At 40.0% G+C, this 21,340-nt stretch overlaps 1 pseudogene; it reads left to right on the forward strand.

Annotated features, from left to right (window-relative positions):
* Positions 1 to 19,441: 19,441 nt before the first annotated feature.
* Positions 19,442 to 19,538, forward strand: LOC130036946 (uncharacterized; annotated as a pseudogene).
* Positions 19,539 to 21,340: the final 1,802 nt, after the last annotated feature.

Here is a 21,340-nt window from a genome sequence, read left to right on the forward strand (position 1 = left end):
CTAGATGGCCGGCAACTACACCACCTCCGCTTTGCTGATGACATTGTTTTAATAACACCAAACATCAGCCAAGCAGCACAAATGCTGGCCGACTTTGACCATGAGTGTGGAAAGTTAGGACTACAGCTGAGTCTTACGAAGACAATGTTTATGCGAAACAGCCTTGTTCCTGATGCCCCATTCGCTCTCAATGGAACGACCATCTCCGAATGCAACAGCTATGTGTACCTAGGTCGAGAGGTCAACATGACAAATGACTTGGCACCCGAGCTGTGTAGGAGGAAGAGAGAGGCTTGGAACGCCTTCAAGAACGTCGAATAAATAGCTAAGAGGAAGAAGAACCTCCGGCTCCAGGCACATCTCTTTGATTCCACTGTTCTTCCTGCATTAACATATGCCTCAGAGACCTGGGCCCTATGCAAACAAGATGGGAACAGTATTCAGGTCTCCCAAAGAAGAATAGAAAGAGCTATGCTTGGAATATCACGTTTCACTCAAATGAGAGACATAATCATGAGTTCTTACATCCGTCGCCGATCAAGAATCAGGGACGCTGTCTCTTATGCCAAGGTGTCAAAAATCAGATGGGCTGGTCACGTAATGAGATTTAGAGACGACCGCAGGACTAGAGCTGTTACTGACTGGATTCCACGGGATGTCAAAAGACCGCGTGGCCGCCCACCTTCCAGATGGTCAGACTTCTTCGTCAAGATCATGAATGATCGGTTTGAGGCCCTTCATGTTCCTGGATCGAACAGGTGCCATTGGGCTACACTAGCACGCGACAGGGACAAATGGAGACGTTACTGGCGCCCGCTCGAGCAAATCGACGACTAAGGGGAAGTTAAGTGATAAATGATAAAATGTTAAGGAACTATACAAAAAAAACCCTACAAACTCTACTTCACGAAATAAGAGAGTATACGAGGAAATGGAATCACATCCCATGCTCATGGATTGAGAGGATTAACACTGTCAAAATGGCAATACACCCCAAAGCTCTATAAAGATTTACTGCACTTCCTATAAGGATACCCATAACATTTTTCAAAGAAATAGATTAAACACTCTTGAAACTCATACACAACAATAACCTCCCATGAAGAGCTAAAGCAATATTTGGTAAAAAGAAGAAGGGAACAGCTTCCCCAACTTGCAACCCTACTACAAAGTCGTAGTAATCAAAATAACATGATATTCAGATAAAGACAGGCCTCACATCAATGGAATATAGTCAAATATCCTGACGCTGGCCCTCAGATTATTATTACCTAATCTTTCATAAAGGCTCAAGAAATATGAAGTTGAGCAAGGAAGTCTCTTCAACAATTGGTGCTGGGAAACCTGGACAGCGACATGCAAAAAAAAAAAAAAATGAACTCAGACCTCTTTATAGTGCCAGGCACAAAGTCAGATCAAATGTATTAAAAACCTCAATATCATAGCTGAATTCTTAAGATATATGGAGAAAAATGTGGGACGATCCCTCCATGACATTAAAGCTAAGGGAAACTTCTAGAATGAAACACCACTGACCAAGGAAGAGGAAATGAAGATAAACAAATGAGACTACATTAAACTAAGACGTTTCTGCAACTTAGAAAAATGGTGACCATGCTAAAAAGACAGCCCTCATAATGGAGAAATATTATTTATGCACTACCCATAAAATTAACCTCAAAATTCTGACTGCTGTATCGTTAAGAACACTAAATAGTTCCCGTGAATTTTATTCTTCTTCACATATATTTACTCTAAAATATTTTAGGTTTCATTTTAAACCACAGGTAAAAAATAAAAATTATAATTTTTTTAAAATTAAATATAACCCCTATGCATAGCCAGGTGCGACCCAAAAAAAAAAAAAACAAGAAAAACAAGCAAGCAAATAAGCAAGAAAGAAAGAAATTAAAAATTAAAAAATAATGCTGTTTGCAATGCTAAGGATCAATCCCAGATCATCATACAATGGAACGCAAATGCTCTATCCCTGAGTTATATCCCTGTTCTTAAACATTTAAAAAAGTCTTTTTTGATGTCTCATTGCATTTTATTTTTTAAAAAATGCTTTTCTTATTATACCTGGTCGCCATCATACCGCCTAATTCTTGACCTTTTCTTCACTTGTATATTTTACCTCTAACATTCAGTAGTCATCTTATCCTTCCTATAGCCATGCTTTCCTTTGACAAACTTTCCAAGATCATGTCTGGCTTGCTTTAACATGGTATAAAATGGAAACGTTATTTTCTTTATGCTCTCACGCCAGAGGTGATGATGTTTTTGACCCAGGAGAACTCTTTTCTGGTGAGCTTCCTGGCTGTTTCTACTTGACTTCAAAATATCTAAAGGTAAGTCATCGTCTTTTTTTTTTTTGCGTTTTTGGGTCACACCTGACGATGCACAGGGGTTACACCTGGCTGTGCAGTCAGGAATTACTCCTCACGGTCCTTGGGGGGACCATACAGGATGCTGGGAATCTAACCTGGGTAGGCCGTGTGCAAGGCAAATGCCCTACCTGCTGTACTATAGCTCCAGCTCCACCCCCCTCCCCATAATTCATCATCTTGAGGGCCTCAGATTTTTACCTTTGATTTAGAAACTTCATCTTTACATTGACACAGTAAATTGAAACCACAGAATTGTTGAATGGCATGTTATAAGGGTAGCAGCCATGAGCAAACATTGATAACCCATGAGTTGGCATGAATGAATTCTGTCTCAGAGGCTTCACTTCTGAGGATACCTGTCACTACCTCCTTTCTGTTACGTATCCCAGGATCAGAATCTACATCAGGCCATCAGTAGAAATTGTCCACCCAAAAGCTAGCCTTCCACTGGGATCAGAATCCTTGATCCATGTAACTTGTAATTTTTCATTCATGATTTGTTGACCTTGTTTCAGGCAGAGGCATCCAGAGCATAAACTCAGCTTCCCAGTAGTTTCCACAGGAAATCCAAATACCTAAGAAAGTTATCATTTCTGACACCACTGTTAAAGATTTTTTTGGAATCCCACGGTAAGATACTATCATTAATGTTATAATATTACTGTTCTCCATAGTCCAGATCTCCCCAAAGAACTCTCTACCCTCCTCACTCCAAGTATAGACTCCAGTTTATCATTCTCCTGAACGTACTTCTATTTGTTTCACTCAGGTTCTCCCCTAAAGTATACAAGTTAAGTTCATACCACTCCAAGTTCTTATTCCTAAACTACCAGAGTGGGCTTGGTCCTCAAGCTTGTGTTCTTCCTTAAAGAAATACCGTGCTTCCTTTCTGTATGTCACTCTTTGCTTGCTTTGTAAAACGAGTGTTCTCTCTTGAACATATATTCCATTCCACCCTATGCCTGTTTCACAAGTTTCTAAGTGTTGTTCAATAAAATCTATTGTTCTTCACAGCGGTAGGGCGTTCGCCTTACAAGCGGCCAACATGACCGACCCGAGTTCGATTCCTCTGCCACTCTCGGAGAGCCCGGCAAGCTACCGAGTGTATTCGATATGCCAAACACAGTAACAACAAAGTCTCCAATGGAGATGTTACTGGGCCTGTTCGAGCAAATCGACGATCAACGGGAGGGCCTTTACCTTTTCTTCACTGAACTAAAAATTTTAAAACAACAGAGCATTGTTAAAATCAATATTTGTATGTTTTAAACCCCAAATTTTGAAAATGAAAGGGTGTAAAGCAATGGAATCCTACTCAGTTGTATGAAGTGAAATCTTCTTATTATTTGTATAAAAAAATCATAACATGAGGATATTATGTTTAGTGACATAAGCCAGGCAGAAAAAGATAGGCATCATACAAGTTCATGCATATGTGGCATATGGAGAAAACAAATTAAAAGAATAAAATGAGACAGACAAACGTCTAAAACAATATTAATATTCTATGATTTATAATTCAATTAACAATGGTTCCTCATACACATTATTCCAACATGACACTCCTCATTCTCTCAAAAAATAAACCCTCCCTCTCCTCGAAACTCCCAGAATCCCTCAGTCCCAATCCCCTGACTCAATTGTGTGGATCAGTTCTCCCCTTACATTGCCCTTGAACCTTTGTTGCTACCTTGCTGTGTGTCTTTACATCCCACATATGAGAAAAATCTCTCTGTATCTGTTCCGTTCCTTAAGGCTAACGTTACATGCATGATATCCTCTAGTTTCATCCAATGTTAAAACAGCATGGTACTGGAACAAAGGGAGAACTGCAGACCAATGGAACAGGGTTGAATACAATGACATCTCCCCTCAATCATGTGATCATCTAATCTTGGATAAAGGTGCAAGTAATGTGAAATGAAGTAAGGAAAGTCTCTTTAACAAATTGTGCTGGCATCACTGGATGGCTAAATGAAAAAAAGTGGGCTCAGAACTCTGCCTAACACCATGTACAAAAGTAAGATCAAAATGGATTAAAGACCTCAACATCAGACCAGAATCCATAAGGTGCATTGAAGACAAAGTTGGCAAAACCCTCCATGACATTGAAGCTAATGGTATCTTCAAAGATGCCACGCCACTGGCCGAGCAAGTGAAAACAGAGATAGATAAATGGGACTATCTTAAAATACGATGCTTCTGCACCTCAAAAGAAACAGTGACCAAAATATAAAGACAGTCTACAGAATTGGAAAGGATATTCGCCCATCACACATCTGACAAGGGGTTGATATCAAGGATATATAAAATACTGGTTGAACTCTACAAGATGAAAACATACAACCCCATCAAAAATTGGGGCAATGAAATGAAAAGAAACTTTCTCAAAGAAGAAATCCAAATGGCAAAAAAGCACATGAGAAAATGTTCTACATCATTAATTATCAGGGAGATGCAGATAAAAACCACAATGAGATACCATCTCACACCTCAGAGACTGGCCCACATTCAAAACAACAAAGAAACTGATGCTGGCGCGGATGTGGCGAGAAAGGGACACTCCTTCACTGTTGGTGGGAATGTCGACTCGTTCAGCCTTTCTGGAAAACAGTATGGACGATTCTCAAAAAATTAGAAATTGAGCTCCCATTTGACCCAGCAATACCACTCCTGGATATATATCCCAGAGAGGCAAAAATGTATAGTCGAAATGATATCTGCACTTGTTTGTTCATTGCAGCACTCTTTACAATAGCCAGAACCTGGAAGAAACCTGAATGCCCAAGAACAGATGAGTGGTTAAAGAAACTTCGGTACATCTACACAATGGAGTACTATGTAGCTGTTAGAAAAGATGCAGTCATGAAATTTATATACAAGTGGTACAACATGGAAAGTATCATGCTAAGCGAAATGAGTCAGAAAGAGAGGGATAGACATACAAATATTGCATTCATCTGGGGAATATAAAGAAACAAAATATGAGATTAATACCCATGAATAGCTGAGATCAACACCAGAGGATTACTCCATAGCTTAGAGGCCAGCCAGGCATTCTAGGGGAAAGGGCAGCTCAGATAGAGAAGGGAGCACCAAATAAAGTGTGTTTGGAGGATCCTCCCAGGAGGGGATGTGCATGTTGAAAGTAGACTATGGACTGAACATGTTTGCCACTCAAAGCCTCTTTTGCACACCACAAAACTCAAAAGGAGAGAGAGAACAGAAGGGATTGCCCTGCAACAGAGGCAGGGTAAGATGGGAGGGATGGGTGTGGGAGGATTATTATCCATGGTGGTGGAAAATGGGCACTGGTGGAGGGATGGGTATTTGATCATTTTATAATCGAAACCCAAGCAGAAAAAATTATAAATCTACTACTGTACCTCATGCTGTTTCACTAAAAATTAAAAAAAATAAATAATAAAAAAAAACTGTTCCATATGTGACTACTCTGTGAGAAATATTTCATCATTTAAAAAAAAGCATAGTAAACAGAAAAAAATGACATGTTAGTAAAACATTTTAATTAATTTTAAAAAACATATTTAATAAAACATTTAATTAGTTTAAAGCATGGAAATAGTGTTTTAATCATTAAAGTAAATTTAAAAATTAGAATAATACTTGGCAAAGCATAAATACGCAGCAAAAAAGTAGATGGTATATATCTTATTTTGAAATTTGTAACTGTAACAGATTGTCATTTTCCATTTCGAGGATGAGAAGAATCCATAGATTAGATTTGTTCACTCACAATGCTATATTCTCTCCTGGATGCCTATTTAAAAATACTTGCCAATGTTCCTCTTTCTAAACTTTTTGAGTACTACAGTCCTCTTTGCTATTGATAGATATTTCTCTTGTTTTATTTTGTTTTGTTTTGTTTTTTGTTTTATTTTGTTTTATTAGTTAAACACCTTGAGTTACAGTTGTGGACTTACAAGTTGTGTGCTTGTGTTTCAGTTATACAATGATCGAGTACCCACCCCAACACCAGTGCCCATTCGCCACCCCTACCACTCCCAGTATCCCTCACAACCCCCCATCCCCCATCCTGCCCTGCCTTTGTGGCAGCGCAGTCCTTTTTCGTCTATCTCTCCTTTTCGGTGCTGTGATCTGCAGGAGAGACTTTGGGTGGCAATCATGTTCTGTCTATAGACTGCTGTCAGCATGCATCTCTCATTCTGGGTGGATCTTCTCAGAACCCTTTGTTTGGTGCTCCCTTCTCTATCTGAGCTGCCTTTACCCCTAGAGTGTGCGGATGGCCTCTAAGCCATGGAGTGAACAACCTGATATTTATCACAGCTATCCTTGGTGTTATTCTCTTAGTTTTCTAATTTTGTTACCCAGTTGAATGCAGTCTTTCTATGTCTGTCCCTCTCTTTCTGACTCATTTCGCTTAGCATAATATTTTCCACGCAGTAGCACTTGTAAGTAAATTTCATGACTTCATTTTTTTCGAACTGCTACATAGTACTCCATTGTGTAGATGTACCAAAGTTTCTGTAACCAGTCATCTGTTCTCAGGCATTCGGTTTTTTTCCATATTCTACCTGTTGTAAATAGTACTCCAATGAACAAATAAGTGAAGGTGTCATTTCGACTCTACTTTTTTGCTTCTCCGAGGTATATTCCCAGGAGTGGTATTGCTGGGTCAAATGGGAGCTCAATTTCTAATGTTTTGAGAATCATCCATACTGTTTTCCGAAAGGGTTGAGCCAGTCGGCATTACCATGAGCAGTGAAGGAGGGTCCCTTTGTCGCCACATCCTGTCAACACAGGTTGCTTTTGTTTTTTTGAATGTTGGCCAGTGTCTGTGGTGTGAAATGATATCTCATTGTTGTTTTGATCCGCATCTCCCTGATGATTAATGATGTAGAGCATATTCTCATGTGTCTTTTGGCATTCGGATTTCTTCTTTGAGAAAGTCTGTTCATTTCGTTGCTCCACTTTTTGATGGGGTTGGATGTTTTCTTCTTGTGGAGTTCAACCAGTACTTTGTATATACTTGATATCACCCCCTTTTTCAGATGTGTATTTGGAGAATATCCTTTCCCATTCTGTAGACTCTCTCTGTATTTTAGTCATTGTTTCTTTTAAGGTGCAGAAGCTTCTTAGTTTAAATATTCCCATTCGTCTATCTCTGTTTTCACTTGCTTGGCCAATGACATGACATCCTTGAAGATACCATTAGCTTCAATGTCATGGAGGGTTTTGCCAACTTTGTCTTCAATGTACCTAATGGGTTCCGGTATGATGTTTAGGTCTTTGATCCATTTGGATCTTACTTTTTACATTGTGTTAGGCAGGGATCGAAGCCCAGTAGTTTGCATGTAGTCGTCCAGTTTTGCAAGCACCATTTGTTAAAAAGACTTTCCGTACTCCACTTCACATTTCTTGCCCCTTTCTCAAAGATTAGATGGTCATATGTTTGAGGGGAGATGTCAGTATATTCAACCCTGTTCCATAGGTCTGCAGCTCTGCCTTTGTTCCAGTATAATGCTGTTTTAATTATTACTACTTGTAGTAGAGTTTGAGGTTCGGGAGGTTAATTCCTCACATTTTCTTTTTCCCTAGAATTGCTTTAACTATTCCTGGGGGCTTATTGTTCCATATAAATTTCAGGAGTGTTTGCTCCAATTCTTTGAAGAATGTCATGGGTATCCTAATAAGGATCGCATTGAATTTGTACAGTGCTTGGGGATGTATTGCCATTTTGACAATATTAATTCTCCTGATTCATGAATAGGGGATATTTTTCCATTTCCTCGCGTCCTCTTTTATTTTAAAGAAGGAGCGTTTTGTAGTTTTCTTTATATAGTTCCTTTACTTCCTTAGTTAAACTAATTCCTAGGTAGTTGATTTTCTGGCATACAATTGTAATGGGATTGTTTTCATCTTGTCATTTTCTTCTCTTTCACTATTTGTGCATAATAAAGCCATGGACTTTTGGGTATTTATTTTATACCTGTAAATTTACTATCGAGTTTATCATTTCTAGGAGTTTCTTGGTAGAGTTTTTAGGGTACTCTAAGTATAGTATCATATCACTTGCAAATAGTGAGAACTTGATTTCTTCCTTTCCTATTTGGATGGACTTAATCTTTTTTTCTTGCCTACTTGCTATTGCTAGTATTTCCAGTATTATGTTGAACAGCAGTTGAGAGAGTGGGAATACTTATCTCGTTCCTGATCTTAGGGGGAATGCTCTCAGTTTTTCCCCATTAAGAATTATGCTTGCTGTATGCTTGTGGTAGCTGGCTTTAACTATATTGGAGAAAATTCCCTCTATCCCAAATTTGGCGAGGGTTTTCTTCAAAAAAAAATGCTGGATCTTGTCAATTGCTTTCTCTACATCTATTGATATGATCACATGATTTTTATCTTTTGTTTTGTTGATGTGATGGATTATGTTGATTGATTTCCGATTGTTAAACCATCCTTGCATCCCCGGGATGAATCCCACTTGGTCATGGTGTATGATCTTTTTGATGAGTTGTTGAATTCTATTTGCTAGTATTTTGTTCAGAATCTTCTCATCCATGTTCATCAGTGATATCGGCCTGTAGTTTTCTTTTCTCATGGTGTCTTTGTTTCCCTTTTGTATTAGAGAGATATGGGCTTCATAGAAACTGTTTGGGAGAGTATCTGTTTTTTCAATTTCCTGGAAAAGTTTGAGAAGGACTGGCAGTAGATCCTCTTAAGATGTTTGGAAAAATTTGGTAGTGAATCCATCTGGACCTGGGGTTTTGTTTTGGGGAAGAATTTTAATTACAGTTTCTATTTCCTTGATGTGACTAGGTGTATTCAGGTATTCTATATCTTCTTGACTCAGCTTTGGGAGATTATAGGAATCCAGGAATTTGTACATTTCTTCTAACTTCTCTTTTTTCTTGGCATACAGACTTTCAAAGTAGACTCTGATGATCTTTTGACTTTCTTTGGTTTCCGTTGTGATATCGCCATTTTTATTTCTGCTTCGGTTTATTAGTGTTCTCTCTCTCTGTTTCTTTGTGAGTGTTGCTAGTGGTTTATCTATCTTGTTTATTTTCTCGAAGAGCCAGCTCTTGGTTTCATTGATCTTTCGGATTGTTTCTTAGGTTTCCATGTATTGATTTCTGCTCTAAGTTTTATGATCTCTTTCCTTCTGCCCGATTTAGGCTCCTACTCTTGATCCTTTTCTAAGATCTTGAGCTATGAAGTCAAGTTGCTTATGTGCATCCTTTCTTCCGTCCTTAGATATGCTTACAGAGCTATAAATTTTCCCCTTAATAGGGCTTTAGCTGCATCCCATAAGTTCTGGTAGTTCGTGTCTTCATTCTCATTTGTTTCTAGGTATCTTTTGATTTCTTCCTAGACGTGCTTCCTGACCCACTCATTGTTCAGCAGTGACTTGTTTAGTTTTCAGGTGTTCGTGTCTGTGTGTGATTCACATCTATCCTCAGTGCATCATGGTCTGAAAAAATTGTTGATACTCTTTCTATCTTCCTGATTCTATTGAGGTATGTTTTGTGACCTAGCACATAGTATATTTTGGAAAATGTTCCATGGGCACTGGAGAAGAATGTGTATTCTCTTTTTGGGGAATGTAAAGCCCTGTATAGGTCTATAAGTCCTTTCTCTTCTATTTCTTAATTCAAAGTCAATTTTTCCTTGCTGAGTTTTATTCTTGTTGATCTATCCAGAGGTGATAAGGCGATGTTGAAGTCTCCATCCACTCTTGTGTTGCTAGCACTGTCCTCTTTAAATTTTGTTAGCAGTTGTTTTAAATATCTAGCTGTTCCTTCATTAGGTACGTATACATTTAAGAGTATGATTTCTTCCTGTTGTATGTATCACTTGATGAAGAGAAAGTGGCCTTCGCTGTCCCTTCTAATCTTTTTCAGCCTGAAATTAATGTTGTCGGATACTAGTGTGGCCACCCCAGCTTTTGTGAGGGAACTGTTTGTTTGCAGGATTGTTTTCCATCCTTTCACTTTGAGTCTGTGTTTGCTCTGATTGTTCAGATGAGTTTCTTGTAGACAGCAGAATGTTGGGTTCTGTTTCTGGATCCATTTTTCCACTCTGTGTCTCTTGGTTGTTGCATTTAGACCATTGACATTAAGGGAGATTATTGTCATGGGGTTTTGTGCCATCTTCCTGTAGGAGTTGATTGTGTTTACACGTGTTTTCCTTATCTTATAGGAGCCCCTTTAGTCCTACTTTTAGATTTGGTTTGGAGTATATGAAGTTCCTGAGCTTGTGTTTATCTAAAAAGTGGTGTATTGTTCCATCGAATTTGAGTAAGAGTTTAGTTGGATAGAGTATTCTCGGTGAGGCGTTCATTTCATTGAATTTTTTCACTATATCCCACCATTTCCTTCGGGCTTAGAGTGTTTCCACTGATAGGTCAGCTGTGAATCTAATGGGTGCTCCTTTGTATGTAATTTCCTTCTTTGACCTTGCTGCTTGTAATATTGTGTCTCTGTCCACAGCATCCATCGTTCTGACTATGATATGCCTTGGAGTGTTTTTTCTGGGGTCTCCTTTAGCTGGTACCCTTCTGGCTCCTTTGATCTGGATGTGTGCTTTCCTTAACTCTGGGGACTTTTCAGCAATGATTTCTTTGAATCTAGCTTTTTTCATTGGGGTTTTCTCCCTGTCCTTCTGGTACTCCAATGATTCTAATGTTGTTCCTCTTGGCGTCATCCCCTAGGTCTTTGATTCTCCTTAGAGCCATTTTGAGGTCTTTACCTATTGCTTGTTGTTCCCGATGGGATTTCTGTTGCTCATCTTCAAGCTTGCTGATCCTCTCTTCAGCTGCACTTGTCCTATTGTTAAGGGCACTTACTGTCTTTTTAATTTCATCCACTGAATCCTTTATTTGTGACTCTCCTTTTTGTAGCTTTTCTTAAATTCTGTTCTCTTTTCTTCCTGTATTTACTTGACTATCTGTTCCATTGTTTCTTTCATTTCTTCTTTTAGTCTTTGGATATCTCTTCCATTGATTCTTTGAGTAGATCCTTGAACACCCTCCGCATTTTATACTGGAATTCCTTATCAAAGAGAGCGCAATTGTGGACAACCTCGGTTAAGGATTCGGGATTCTTTTCTTCATATTCTCCTTGTGGTAGAGATTTGCGCTGTTTCTTCATGTTGTTATGGTAACGTAGAGGTAGACTCCTGAAATCACAGGTACTGTTCCCTCTTACCATGGGAAAGGATTTTGGATAAGGTTTGTCGATGGTAGCCAACCTTCTCCCATTCTAGATTCCGACCTTCTTCTCAATCAGGTCTTATTCTTTGTTTTAAAACTGACATTGAGTGAAGCTTTGGAGGAGGTACTTTTTACATTTGTGCTTGTACATCACATTTCATACTGGTCGTTTATTAGAAATGGAGTAGGCGAGTGGGATGTTGTTTAATTCTAGTAGAGGTGGTCAGATATTCTTAGCCAGTACTAGGCGTCAAAGTGAGGGATGAAAGTCCTGAGTGCCCAGATTGGGAAATATAACTGTGGCTGCCCACCCAGGAGGTGGCCACGCCCACTTCTGGGAGGCCACTCCCCCTACATGGCGGACATGCCCCTGTCTGATCGCAGGTTCACTCCCACCCAGGATCCTGGAATGTAGGAGGGGCGATGGAAAATCCCATGGAGCTGCTGCAGGTGTCCCCTGATGGAGGGTGTCCAGTTCTGCAGGAAAATGCGCAGGGCTGGGCGTGAGGAGCAGTGAAGCTGGCTTATGCTCCCCCTACCCACCTGGAGGGGAGGGGCTGATTAGGTGATGGACAGTCCCATGGAGCTGCTCTAGGTGTCTGGAGAAGGTGTCCCCCTGTGGAGGGTGTCGAGTTCAGGGGGAAAAGATGCGGGGCTTGGTGAATAGCAGACTATACATTAAATTTGGGGCTTTCAAAAATTATATAGGAATTAGCACCCTTAACCTCTATGCTACTCAAGAATCAGTTATATGTTTTACTTTTCTTCCTTTTTTTCGGGAAGGGAGCGCACCCGTATGAGTTCCGGGCTCACTTCTGACTTTCTATCCAGAGATTACTTCTGGCAGGCTCAGGGTTCAGGGGATTGAACTCAAATTATCTGCATACAAAGTAAACACCCTCTGCATACTGCACTACCTCTTTGGCCCATATGTTTCTTTTTTAAATAACATTTTAGTAAAACATTTTTAATAAATTTTTTTAAAAAAAATTTTAATAAAACATTTCATTAAAAGTTTAATGTTGGCAAATACTGTTTTAATCATTAAAGTAAATATAAAATTAGAATAATACTTGGTAAAGCATAGTAACACAGCAGAAATAGACGTATATATCTTATTTGTAAATTTTTAACTGTAATACATTGTCCTTTTCCATTTCAAGGATGAGATGTATCCATAGAGTAGATTGGTTCACTCACAATACTATATTATCTCCTGGATGCTTTTTAAAACTACTTGCCATGTGCCTGTTTCTAAACTTTTTGAGTACTAAAGCCCTCTTTACTATTGTTAGATCTTTCTCTTGTTTTATTTTTACTTTATGTTCCAATCTTAATACTACCACCATCTACTCAGTCAACCTAGCTAAACCCTAAGGTCTCTTCCACTTTCTCCTGCACAAGTTTCTGCTTTCTGACAAAAGGGAGGACCTCAGAATGCTGACATCAATCTTATACCCAGGGCCGCAGGAGATAGTGTAGTGCTTATGGAACTTGTCTCACATTCACTAAATTTGACTCCCAGCACCACCTGATTGCCAGATTATCAAAGGCCTATAGCCTCGGAGGATACCAAACACCATGGCCACGTTTTCTGAGAATTGTCTGTGGGGCCCCCACACCTCCTGAGCATTGCTTTAGAAACTCTCCCAGCAACCAAAAATATATAATTCCCCAGAAATATGTATTTGTTTTAAATAGGGACCCTCACTTGAGGTGAGGTTCACAAGGAAATATTGCATGAAAACATAAATCAAAGAGCAGGGGAGACAGTGTAAATCATGTGAGTACAGATCATATATTTGGTGAAATGTGTTAAGATTCAGATGCCCAAGTCTTCGCACCAGGGATATTCCTTCAAAAATACCCCCAATATACTGGAAAGGTTCTAGAACATTAGATGACTAAAACTCAATTATGAGCAACTTTGTAATTGTGTATCTCTTAGTAATTCTAATTGTTAAAGTAAATTTTAAATACACCCATCAAAGTTACCTTTTTACCACTAAATGGGAAAGATACTTTCTAATACTTATCCTCACCAAAAGCTCAACAGAGTGTGACACTTGCCAGGAAGTGTCCTCCCTTGCATTTTTCTCATGATACTTATTAGTACTTCACTCTTCTGTTTCTTCCCTCTTCTCATGCCAAATCTTTCTGTCTCCCTTGAAAGCTCCTCAAACATTATCCATTCAACATTGATGCTCTTTGCCACTTGCTCCTCTTGATTTCTTGTGCATGAACTGATTCTAAAACATAACATACCTGCAATTACAGTATTCTTGCCAAAGACAGTCATTGATATATCTTTGGATTTAGCATTCTTCAAGCTATTGGCACACAGGTGAGTAACGTGTTTTTTTACTACTGAGAAAACAAAAATAGATATGCTGGGTTTTAAAGTTCTACCAGTAGTCTGAGATACCAATGAAGGATATATATTTTTAAATTTTTATTGAATATCTGTGAGATTTACCATTGCAAAGCTATTCATAATTTGCTTCCAGTCATACAACGATCCAACATGCTTCCCTCCACTATTGTACATTTCCAACCACCAATGTCCCTGGTTCCCTACAACATCCCCCAACACCCTACCCCCACTCCCAGCCTGTCTCTATGGCAGGCTCTTTAATTCTTTCTCTCTGTCTCCTTTTCATTTTGTGCATTATGGTTCTCATACAGTTACTAAGATTTCATCATGTTTGTTCAAGGAATTTAGTATTTTTATTGGGGGGTCACACCCGGCAATGCTCAGGACTTACTCCTGGCTCTGCACTAAGGAATTACTCCTGGTGGACCTCAGGGGACCATATTGGATGCTGGGATTCCAACCCGGGTCGGCTGCAAGCAAGGTAAACACCCTACCCACTGTGCTATCGCTTCAGTCCTGGAATTTAGTATTTTTATCAGGAAGTTAAGGCTGGAGCCGCTTTGAGCCTCACTTATGCTGAGGTTTCCATAAGTACAGGGCAGTGAGAGTGGGCTGCCCACCCTGACTCAGAGAAAGCCTGGAGATTTCAGTCACAAAACCCGCATATCCGAATTTTCAGCTGTCATATTTCAGTGTTTGGCATATCGAATACTCTCGATAGCTTAATGGGCTCTCCGAGAGAGGCGGAGGAATCGAACTCGGGTTGGCCACGTTGGCCGCTTGTAAGGCGAACGCCCTACCGCTGTGCTATCGCTCCAGCCCACAGTAACAACAAAAGTCTCCAATGGAGACGTTACTGGGCCCGCTTGAGCAAATCGACGATCAATGGGAGGGCCTTTACCTTTACCTATATTTCAGTGAAATCCATCCTGAGATGGATTTATTTATGGGTCTCTGAAGCAAGACCAATACATTAGCTTGTTTAGCTGAGCCAGGGGTGGTTTGTTAACATGGCTCCCACATATCTTTTCGGAGTTTAATTTCTCGGGAAACTTACTCCTGAGGTGTTGGGATCCAGCTAGAGGCACAGTGGAAATCTGGGGTTATCAGGCAGCATGAAGGCACCATCAGACTGTAGATGCACTAACCTTGAGGGTTCAGGTTGACTTCTTGGAGGCACTGAACCCCCAGACTAACAAATATTCACTGAATTAATGAATAATAAACATTTTCAAAATGTGTCATTTTATTGCATTTTAGAAGGGTAACTTCTAACAGGGAAATAATATTCATGGTATAATCAAGACCTCTCATTCATTCTTAATATATTTAATAAAAGCTATACATTTTAGAAATTAATACAAAGAAATTCTTTATATTATCTGTCTTCATAGTTTACTTTTAAATTACTCAGATATCACCGTTTATACCACTGTTCTTAGCATAGAAATTTACAGATAGAAAGTGTTAAGTAAAAATTCATTTTTGGGGCTGGAGCAATAGCACAGGGGATAGGGCGTTTGCCTTGCACGCAGCCAACCTTGGTTCGATTCCCAGCATCCCATATGGTCCCTCGAGTACTGCCAGGAGAAATTCCAGAGTGCATGAACCAGGAGTAACTTCTGAGCATCGCTTGGTGAAACCCAAAAAGAAAAATATTCATTTGGGCACTTCTGTGAATATAGTACTGGAAGTACTTGCAATAGCAGTCAGATAAAAAAAATATTAAAGGCATTCATGTAGGAAATGTAGAAATCAGGCTCTCACTATTCACAGAAGATGTGATATTATATTTAGAGAATTCTAAAACCTCTACCAAAAAACTCCTAGAAACAACTTATATAGTAAAGTTGCAGGCTATAAAATCATTACCCAAAAGTCTATGGCTTTTCTATATGCAAATAATGAGAGAGAAGAAAGTGACATGAAGAAAGCAATCCCATTCACAATCATGCCTCAGAAAATCAAACATCTCGGCATCAGCTTAACTAAGGAGGGAAAGGACCTATACAACAGGAAATAAGAGGAAACGAGGAAATGAAAACACCTCCTGCTCATGGATTGGGAGAATTAACATTGTCAAAATGGCAATACTCCCCAAAGCATTGTACAAATTCAATGTGATCCCTATAAAGTTACACATAACATTCGTCAAAGAAATTGATCAAGCGCTCCTGAAATTCATATGTAACAACAAACGCCCTCGAATAGCTAAAGCATTTCTTGGGAAAACGACGATGGGAGGCCTCAGCTTCCCCAACCTCAAACTCTACTACAAAGCGATAATAGTTAAAACTGCATGGTACTGGAACAAAGGCAGAGCCGCCTACCAATGGAACAGGATTGAATATACTGACACACACCTTCAAATATATGTTCAAATAATCTTTGATAAGGGAGCAGGAAATGTGAAGTGCAGCAAGAAATGCCTCTTTAGCAAATGGTGCTGGAAAAACTGGACTGCTACATGCAAAAAAATGGGCTCAGACCTCTACCTAACTGCATGCACAAAAGTCATATTAAAATGGGTCAAAGACCTCAACATCAGAACAGAATTCATCAGGTACATTGAAGACAAGGTCAGCAAAACCGTCCACAACATTGAAGCTAAAGGTATCTTCAAAGATAACACACCACTGCCAAAAAATTGGAAACACAGATAAACAAAGGGGACTATCTTAAATTAAGAACCTTCTGCACCTCAAAAGAAACAGTGACCAGAATACAAAGACAATCTACAGAATGGGAAAGGATATTCACCCAATACCTATGTAATAAGGTGTTCATATCAAATATATACAAGGCACTGGTTGAACTGTACAAGAAGAAATCGTCCAATGCCATCAGAAAATGGGGTGATGAAATTAACAGAAACTTTCTCAAAGAAGATACCGAATGGCCAAAAGGCACATGAAAAATGCTCATCATCACAAATCATCAGGGAAATGCAGGTCAAAACTACAATGAGATTATCACCTCACACCACGGAAACTGGCCCACATCCAAAAGAACAAAAGCTACTGGTGTTGCCGTGGATGTGGGGAAAAAGGGACTCTCCTTCACTGCTGGTGCGAATGCGGACAGGTTCAGCCATTTTGGAAAACAGTATGAATGGTTCTCCGAAAACTAGAAATTGAGCTCCCATTTAACCCAGCAATATCATTCCTGGGAAGATAGCCTGGAGAGGCAAAAAAGTACAGCCGAAATGACATCTGCACTTGTATGTTCATTGCTGCACTGTTCACAATAACCATAATCTGGGGGAAAAAAATCCCTAGTGTCCAAGAACAGATGACTGGTTAATGATAGTTTATTTATCTACACAGTGGCATACTATGAAGCTTTTAGAAAAAAAGAAGTCATAAAATTTGAATGAAAGTGGATCAATATAGAAAGTGAAATGAGTCAGAAAGCGAGGGACAGACATAGAAAGATTGTACTCATCGTGGAATATAAAGTAACAGAATGGGAGATTAATACCCAAGAATAGAGTGATAAGGACTAGGAGGTTTGCTCCAGGCCTTGGAAGCCGGCATCACATGCTGGGGGTAAAGGCAGCTCAGACAGAGAACAGAATACCAAGTAAAGGGTGTTTGGAGGACCCAGTTGAGTTGGGAGATTCATGCAAGAGTAGACCATAGACCCATTCTTTCTCCCCCACCGAGTCCACAATTTGACCCCCACAAGTGGCTCTCCAGAACCACCATGGCCCCAGAGGCAGATGGACCCAATTCGGAACCCAGCGGCTTTTGGCCGAAATGTGGCTGAACTATGCATTAAACTATGTCACCATTCTACACCAGGTGGGAAAGGGTGTTTGTCCCTTCTGCCTTTATCTCCCCTGGCAGCACAATGGCAATCACCTCAGAGACTATTGGATAGCCAGGTATGAGCTAGCGGTGACAGGGCTACTACAGCCTCGTGGGATGGGGGTGGGGGGTAGAAACAGCCCATTCTTCCTGCCCCGCCAAGACCATGAGTTGCCCACCATGAGCAGCTCTCTGGCTTGTCCATGGCCCCAGAGAACCAAATAGAATGCCCTGCCACAGAAGCAGGGTGGGGGGCATGTTGGGAGGAATACTGGGTTCATTGGTGGTAGAGAATGATTTCCATGAGCAGGCACCAGTAACATCTCCATTCGTCCTAGCCCTGAGATTTTAGCAAGTGCCACATTGGAGGCTCTTTCACGGTCAGGGAAATGAGATCCATTATTGTTAGTGGGTTTTGCCATGTAGAATTCACCACGGGGAGCTTGCCAGACTCTGCCATGTGGGCAAGATACTCTCGGTAACCTGCCAGGTTCTCCAAGAAAGAGAACTGGACAAAAAGAGTTGTTGAATTATCAACAAGATCCAGTCTCTGGATCTTGGCCATTCATGGGACTACATGGCTCCAAGGGCAGTTCGTGGGTGTAACACTTAGCTACTGGAAGATGAGGGATCTGGATGAGGAGTCCCAGTCTTGATCCGAGCAGCCTTGGATGTCTCCGCCCCGGGTCCCGCACACCTGGGATCCTCTGCCAGTTCCTTCATGCATGAGGCTCCTTCAAGCTTGGGGAGAGTGGTCTAAAGCGTACCTATGTCTGGTTGCAGAGGTCTGCAGCTGCCGGAGCTCTGCTTGGGGTGGTGAGGGAACCTCACCAACAAGGGCAAAGGGCCCTCAGTGAGGAAAGCCAGATGCGGGGTCAGGAGACTGTCATTTTAGACATATTTGGAATTAATTTTAGATCGAAAAGTACACATCATTCAAACTGCTGTATATGCTTAGCAATAAATTATTATACACTTCTTCAATGACCTAAGAAAACCCCCTCTGCTCAGAGAACTCGATTTTTAATTACAGGTGTGCTTTGCCCATGTGGAACGACAGAGAATCACTATGAGTAGATAAAAAACTCACTATACACACGAAGATGCACACAGGTTACTTTGAGACATCTGTTTTGTTAATGTTTGTTGGCCATTATACTTCACTGAGACCCTTTTTTCTGTTCTTTGCAGGAGCCTCATGAATCTCACCTTCCGTTCAAGTTGAACTTGTAATAAGGTGGAATTAAATCATCAATATGCTTCTCACCTCTTCCTTCAGGAGAAAAATCCTACTTACATTCAAGGTGGTCAAAGTGCAGACAATGCCATCCACCTTTTTCTGGAGATGTACACAGGACCGAGGTGAGAACAGCAAAAGGCTCTATTTTAATGGTCTTAATGAAGGTTTCAGGGAAGGGCATTAAACAAGACTGATTCACCATCTTCCAAAAGAAATAATGTGCACAGCTGACGCCCTGGGTATGGTAAAAGAGAATATGGTAAAAACCATACTTTTTCTTCTGGGACATTAAGGTTCTAAATCTATAGCTTCAAGCTGCTTTGAAATACCTACCTTGATTAGGAATCACCCTCAGCCATAGGAGTGAGTAAGGACAACACTCAAAAAAATCAGAAGAGAAAAATAGGGAAAAAAAACAACTCATACTCAGTTTGGCAACACATGTACTAAAATTGAAATGATACAGAGATTAGCATGGTCCTTGAACAGAGATGACATGCAAACTTGTAAAGTGTTCCACATTTTTGTTGCAAGAAGAATTAACAGGGCTACATTAATCTAAGACAAGCCCCACAAGTACTCCAAATTTCGACATAAAGTTAGCACAAATCCCCATCACAATGATCTCTCTCAATGTCAATGGACTAAATGCAGCAATTCAAAGGCAGAGGATGGCAGGATGAATTAGAAAACTGAACCCAACATTCTGCTGCCTGCAAGAAACACATCTGAATAATCAAAGAACACATGGGCTCAAATTCAAAGGCTGGGAAACCAATTCTTCGAGTAAAGAACACCTCCAAATATCTGGAGTGGCCATACTAGTATCAGACCACATGGACTTCAGGCTAAAGGTTATAAGAGACAGTGTAGGTCATTTCTTAATGATCATGGTATCTGTACATCAGAAAAAACTCACCCTCCTCAATGTATATGCTCCTAATGACAGACCAGCAAAATATGTAAAAACAAGTTCTAACAGACTTAAAGAAAAACATTGATAGCAACACAATACTAGATGGAGATTTGAAAGTACTTTCTCACTTCTCAATATATTAAACAGACAAAAACTCAGCAAGAAAATATTTTATTTGAGGGAAGTAGTGAACAACCATTGGCTTAGAATAGAAATCAAAGAGGAAATAAAAAGATTCCAGAAACAAATGAGAATGAGGAGCTACCAGAACTTGTGGGGCACAGCAAAAGCAGTGTTAAGAGAAACGTTTTTAGCTCTGCGAAATTCATCAGGAAGAGAGAAAGGGCCTACAAAAATAACTTACAGTTCAAGATTTTGGAAAATGACCAATTAAAGGAGTCCAAGCTAGGCAGGAGGAAGGAAATAATAAACCCTGGAGCAAAAATCAATGAGCTAGAATCCCAAAATACAATCCAGAAGACCAACAAAAAGCAAGACATGGTTCTTTGAGAAAATAAATAAGATCAATAAACCATAAGCAAGACTCACAAATAATCAAAGAGAACGAATCCTAATAAACGAATCAGAAATGCAAAGGGGGACATCATAATAGAAACTACAGAAATCCAGAGGATCATCAGTGATTATTTTGAGAATCTTTACAGCAGGAAATGAGAGAATCTTGAATAAATGGATAAATTACTGGATTCCAATTACCTCCCAAGGCTGAACCAAGAAGATTTCGAATATGATAGCACAGCGGTAGGGTGTTTGCCTTGCACGCAGCCAACATGTCCGACCCGAATTCAATTCCTCCGCCCCTCTCGAGAGCCCGGCAAGCTACCGAGAGAGTATCTCTCCCGCAGGGCAGAGCCTGGCAAGCTCCCCGTGACGTATGTGATATGCCAAACACAGTAACAAAAAAGTCTCCAATGGAGACGTTACTGGGCCCGCTCGAGCAAATCGATGAACAAAGGGAGGGCCTTTACCTTTTACCTTTATCACTACCAAGCAAATTGAAATGATAATAAAAAGTATCCCCTAAAACAGGAGCCCAGGCCCAAATGGATTCACTAATGAAATATTTCAAACCTTTAAAGAGGACCTGATGCCAACATTTTTTAAGATTTTCCAGGAAGTTAAAGAAACAAAAATACTACCAAACAGTTTCTATGAGGCAAAGTTCATCCTGGTACTCAGATCAGACAGAGAAACCACAAAAAAAAGATAATTACAGATATTTCCTTGATAAATACAGATGCAAAGATCCTTAAGAAAATAACAGCAAAGAAAATCCAGAAACTCAACAAATGATCACACACTAAGACCAAGTAGGTTTATCTTGGGATGCAAGGATGACTTAACATTCTCAAGTCAATCAACAGAATACACCATCTCAATAAAATAAAGAT

The sequence above is a fragment of the Sorex fumeus genome, unplaced genomic scaffold (assembly GCF_029834395.1).
Source record: "Sorex fumeus unplaced genomic scaffold, SorFum_2.1 ptg000070l, whole genome shotgun sequence".
In the NCBI taxonomy this organism is placed as follows: domain Eukaryota; kingdom Metazoa; phylum Chordata; class Mammalia; order Eulipotyphla; family Soricidae; genus Sorex; species Sorex fumeus.